Below are 6154 nucleotides of genomic sequence, written 5' to 3'. Positions count from 1 at the left end.
TGTACCAATGCTGAGAAAATAATATTTAAAGCCAGCCATAATGACTCAACTCCATTTACAGTAACATGACCTTTGACCTCGTGTAAAACAAATTCATTCATACATGTCATCCTCATTCCTTTTGCATATTGTTCCTGGTGTCTTACTCTACCTCTGGTATCATTTTGGTGACATTTTACTGTACCAATGTGGAGAAAATAATATTTAAAACCACCTATAATGATACCAGAGGTAGTGTAGTGGCAGGACACAGTTTTGTTTGCTCAGATTATTAATTATTAATATTTTCTGTTCAAAATATAAAGTGTGCGCTCAGTTAAGTCTCACTTTGCTCTCACTAATGTGGCACAAATATAACGGCGTACCTTTTCCCCTAACCATTACAGGTAGGGGAAATCATGCTGTAGGTGTATCGTGTGTGAGTCTGTCAACAGCTCTAATGTAATACATATTGTGCCTTGCAGAATACCGTATCTGCAAATGCAGTCTTGGATGCAGAGACGGTTCACATTTCCACTGCCTCGGCTGTCTCAAAACTATAATCAGGAGAAAACAATTAATTTCTCAAATGAAGACCTGCAGCAAAACATCTGTTCCCAAAAGCCCCGTAACAGCCCCCCTTGCACAAAGCCCCGTAACAGCCCCCCTTGCACAAAGCCCCGTAACAGCCCCCCTTGCACAAAGCCCCGTAACAGCCCTCCTTGCACAGAGCCCCGTAACAGCCCCCCTTGCACAAAGCCCCATAACAGCCCTCCTTGCACAGACCCCCGTAACAGCCCCCCTTGCACAAAGCCCCGTAACAGCCCCTGTTGCCACACAAGAAGCATCCCAGCCACAAATTTGCGTGCGTGGACGACAGCAGCCAAAAATCCAGTGTGTACACTGTGATCTTTCATTGAATAGGCGCAATTTAAGGATGCATTTGAAGAGGAAACACACTGGATCAAAGGACATCACTGCTGAATGCCATTTAAGTTGCCAGTGTGTTGACCCACAAAATGGCATTTGTGCAGTGAAAAGAGCATTCACAGGGCCGAGCAATCCAATTCACGTGATTAAAAAAATTGCTGGCACCAACCAACAGGTTACATGTGAAATTGACTTGTGCAAGGCAAATGCAGAGTTTGCAGAAAGAAGTAACCTGATGGCATTTGAGTGTCATCACCTGCCAGTACCAACACCACTGCACTTGAGGGAGACATTTTGCAGCAAATGGTGCAGGACAAGTGGTTTGGTGATTCTAAAAAACAAACATGCCAGCAACGTCAAGAAGAGGCAAAAATTAAGGGAGTGCCTCTGTCTGGTCGATGCTGGTGGACCCCGCACCAAAAAATGTATTTCTGTGTATGAGCCATCCATTTCCTACTACAGTAGATTAGGTCATGTAATGGTATCATATGACAGCAATAGAGTTGAATGGTGCTGCCCATGTGCAAAGGCCAGACAGACATGCATCCATAAATGCATTGCCAAGTGGCATCTGTTCCAGATGGCCCCAGACCTATTTAAAAATATCAGTCTTATCCCTGATGAAAACACTGAATCCAGTCAAAATGCTGCAGAGGACGTGGAGGAACTGGTACTGGAAGGAGCGCAATACCCACCAGAGGATCCAGTGCTGTCCCAAATGGTTAAATACATCTTCCGGAAGAAAATTCCTGCTAATCTCCCTCCTGATCTACTACAGTCAAAAAGTGACTTTCCACAGCACTTAATCCCAACTGAGACCATCTGCACAGAGTGTGCAGGCCAGACACCACTTGGCAAACCACAGCTCATCATGTCAAAAGCCAGAATTGTGACTGTGACAGACACAATGGAAGGTATTTTTTTTTCTCTTCCTAATGTTTCACAAATGTGCTGAAACAGCAACATTTAAAGTAATGAATGTTAATATTAAATGTTGTCCAGGGCATGCAAACATTGAGATTGCCAACAGCTGACATATCAACTTGCCATTGTTGTTATTTGTTTTGTTTTTCTTTCTAAGAATATCAACGTACTGCAAACATTGCTCTACCTGTGGTATGGTCTACCGCTACCAGGAGTGGAGTGATGGAGTGCATAACTTTGATGATCATACCATTCTGTCATTGCATCTTTGTGTATTCCTTCAAAACACTCTCCAGGTAGAGACATTTCCACAAAGTTTCAATTCTATCCAAAACCTAAACAAACTAGTAAAAAGCCTAATCTGTTGTACATTTTAAATTATTTCTTATAGACCCACCAGTCCATTGGAAGCGCAGTAGACGTGCTGGAGAGGACCTGTGGAAAATCCTTCCCGTCCAAACAGAGGATATTAAAAGCATACCTCCATTATGAAGCCATGACAGATCACACATATACATATTCATGTGTGACATGTGGTTACCATCCCGTCACAGTTGTCATGGATCTACATAAGAAAGGAGTGTTCAGTATGCCTGGTAAGCAAACACTTCACATCATCATCCTTATTTATTTTCATTTCATACATTTCATTGATGTTTGTTTGAGAAGATGTACCAGACATATTCTATCTTGCAAATCATACAACATTTATCAAAATGGTTTAACCCTAATTTATATTATTTGCCTAAAAGTAGTCTTTACACAATTGTATTATGTCGACTTTATTTCCACCAGACGTAAATGAAGTATATCAGCACTTGTAATTTGTTGTCCTGGTTTTTATTTCTGGTAAGCAGCATTGAGCAACCGCCCCCCGATTATGATGGAGAAGTAAATGCTGATAAGTTCTGGCAGTCCGTGTCACTGGAAATGGTCAGTCGTGGACTAGTGCCAAGTAAGTGTAGATGCAGTGGAGATTTTTCTGCTTATCCACTTTCTTTTACCTCACATCACTTCCTGTTTCTTCCCTCTCACTGGTTGGTTGGTTGTTTCACCCTCTGTCACCCATAGCCATAACATGGGGTGGCAGATCTGGAGGTATCATTTTCTTTAGTTCATAATTTACCCCTTAAAGACATAAGGATAATTTGATTTGTGTTCATTTAATCTTATGTTACGGGACCCTGAGTGTTTTTTCTTTTCCCCAGGTAACAGGCAGAACCCTTTTGTGGTACGACCCAGTTACCATAATTGGGCACCACGGATTGGTCCACACACAAGAAATTCAGATGTGGTCTTAAACACTGAATTCAACAAAGTCCACAAACCACATCACCTAAATGAAGCAGCAGAGTTCTCGATTACAGAGGAAAGACTCACTGATGAGATTCTTAAACTCAAGGTATTTACACTGTAACATTACTTGTTTTTTTCTTAGGTTAGGTAATTGTTTAATCCATCAGGACTATAATATCTGCTATTAAACATCTTAGATGGAAGCTGTGCATAGTCTTTGCAAGGAATGTGGCATAGACTCCAAGGGCTCCAGGATGGACCTAGTTATGAGGTTGAGGACAGAAATGCAGGACCGCTCAACATATGACAAAGTGTTTTCAAAGGTCTGGGGGGCCTCTGGTGAGTTGATTCATATTCACAAGTGTTTCCATCAGTAATTAATTAGTTTTTACTTTGAATGTGTACTCCTAATGATGCTAACCTTCTTTCAAAAGGTGGATAGGCTGTTGTCACATGCCCCTGCACTGTTGTGTATGGTGTGAAGTTTAACCTGAGGGCTGAGAGCCCTTGAGACTTCGCAGATTTGCTGCTATCAATGAAACACTTCCCCAATGTGACTTTGTATGACTTTGCAAGGGGACTGGCAACACATACAAACATTAGGGAACCACTGTCCTTGCCCTTCAGTCCTCACGAGGGTAGACTGATGGATGCTACTGAGGAGAATATCAGATTGGCCTCTGCAAGTCATGCGAAAGTCAGCTCGCCGTGGCTAGTGACAAAGAAGCCAGAGCCAGATGTAGGTGGCCACCCTCTGACAGGATCTTCAGAACATTATGCTCTGTATGACCGCTTCCATGAGGCAAACACAAAAGACAAAAAGGAAAATAGAACTTGTTCCTGAGTTATGTGGCTGGGTCAATAGTCAATGTGCTGAGCAGCTCTTCGGTGGAATGAGGAAGAACAATCATTTTTTAAATATGATGACCCCATCATCCCATATATTTCTAATGAGGAACATTTTGCACCATTATAACACTCGACGCAATGCAAAGAGGATTGATGACATGAAGAAAACCTTGGGGAGAGGACTGGAAATACAGTTGAACTCAAATGGGCAAACAGTTACAGGTATGTAGTTGCACAGTATATTGTGGTTTTAGGTATTTTAAATCCAGTTAGTACATTATTGAATAGGTAAATGCATACCGGTGTTGACAAGTCATGATCTTAATTGTTTGCCTTGCCTGTCAACAGCAACAGCAGCCACAGCCACAACTTGTACTGCTTCCATCCCCACATCATCGACTTCCCCCATCCCCACACCATCAGCTGCCTCTAGGAGCACGACTTCCCCCATCCCCACACCATCAGCTGCCTCTGGGAGCACGACCGCTTCCATCCCAACACCATCAGCTGCCTCTGGGAGCACGGCCGCTTCCATCCCCACACCATCAGCTGCCTCTGGGAGCACGACCACTTCCATCCCCATAATAAGTATGGAGATTAATGCATTTTGTGAAGAGGGTAGGCTGTTACTACTTGAATTATGCTGCCATTCATCTAATTGGGCTTCTCTTACAGGTCGTTCTCAATTGTGCAGTGAAGATTGTGGTGGCATGAAGCACATGCTCCACACAATTGCTGGAAGCAGTGTGACTGATCTCCAGGTAAGAATGAAGGACAAGTTACATGGGTAGCTATATGTATTTTGTATAGACAACATTAAACATAGTGTTTTTCATGTAATTGTCATTTTTCAGCTCAACAATGTGTTGGATATTGAAAAACCAAAGGATCAGGTAATGGGTGTTGTGGGCACCTCGGTTTTAAAAAGGCTGGACTTCCTCGGACTTGGGTTAAACGGAGAAGTAGAGGCAAATGTTAGTACACTTTTCACAAAGTTATTTGACTGTCTTTCAGGTGTAATTGTCTACAATTCATACAATAATATGCTCTTATGTTACAGATCATCAACTGCTGTTTGTGGCTGGTGTCACGAATTGCAGGACACAGGGTATGTGTGGATTATTTTTGTTATGTAGTAAAATATTTGATCAGTGAAAGTACTTGAAACTTGTCGTCTTTGCTTTGCAGGGAAAGGATGTTTGCAGGGAAATCAGCTGTCATAATCACAAATATGCTTCCATTATCATGATATTATACATTTCACAGACCCTCCAGCCTAAACAACGAAGGATGTGTGTGCTCGACTCCACCACGCCTACGGGTTTTGGAGATTTACACTATTTATCAATGCTCAGGTTTTCAGTCTAATATTGAGGATATGTTCTTTTTTGCGTAGTGTGAAAATAAGGCTAACGTTTTGGAACCGTTCATTGTTCCTACACTCTAAGAAAGAATGTGTTGTTTTCTTACACATTCAATGTGTAGAAAGCCAAATAACACATGTTGTGTCAATTTCTGCAAATAATGTGTTGCGTGATTTAACTTCTACAACACAAAATATGTGTCAACATCAAGACCAATCACAAAACGCCTATGGCCAAGTTTTTTTTTTCTATCGGCCAAGAAGTTCCTCCAACGACATTTAACGACATCTCACGAGGAGCAACGCCGGTACAGCAGGGAGTTTGACACGGTTGAAAGGACCAATAAAATGGACAGGTAAGTGGATGATTTTGTGTGTTTATGTTTCAATTATAGACATAAGTGGTTAAAAAGTGCTCAATAAGCTATAAATTAGGCTTAACCCGACCTCTCACAGGTGACTTTACCTCAGCGTCCCCCCAACACAATGATTGATATTCGCGGTCACACCAAGGCGAATTACTGCTAGACCAGCTAGTTACTTATGCTAAATGAGCTAAGCGGGGGTGTAGTGCTAGGCTTGAAGATCTTTGGTTAATGTTTATCGTCGAAATGCCGTCAGCCGTCTGAAAACTGCAACGCTGAAGTGCAGCTAACTAGCAGCTAAATGCTAATGTAGCCTAACTAGTGCTAGCTAACTTCGCGCCTTGTGAAGTTGAGAATCGTGACGTGAGCTTATTAGCAAGGTCATCTTCTGTAGGTGACGTTAGCGTAACCTCTAAACGTAGGCTATGTAGCCTACACAATCGCAAGC

At 42.2% G+C, this 6154-nt stretch overlaps 1 pseudogene; it reads left to right on the top strand.

Moving 5' to 3' along the window:
• Window positions 1–568: 568 nt before the first annotated feature.
• On the top strand, window positions 569–5869 carry LOC128366874 (uncharacterized; annotated as a pseudogene).
• Window positions 5870–6154: the final 285 nt, after the last annotated feature.

The sequence above is a fragment of the Scomber japonicus genome, chromosome 10 (genome assembly GCF_027409825.1).
Source record: "Scomber japonicus isolate fScoJap1 chromosome 10, fScoJap1.pri, whole genome shotgun sequence".
Taxonomy (NCBI): Eukaryota; Metazoa; Chordata; class Actinopteri; order Scombriformes; family Scombridae; genus Scomber; species Scomber japonicus.
The sequence above is the reverse complement of the archived record's forward strand: the minus strand, read 5'-3'. Positions and strand labels throughout refer to the sequence as shown.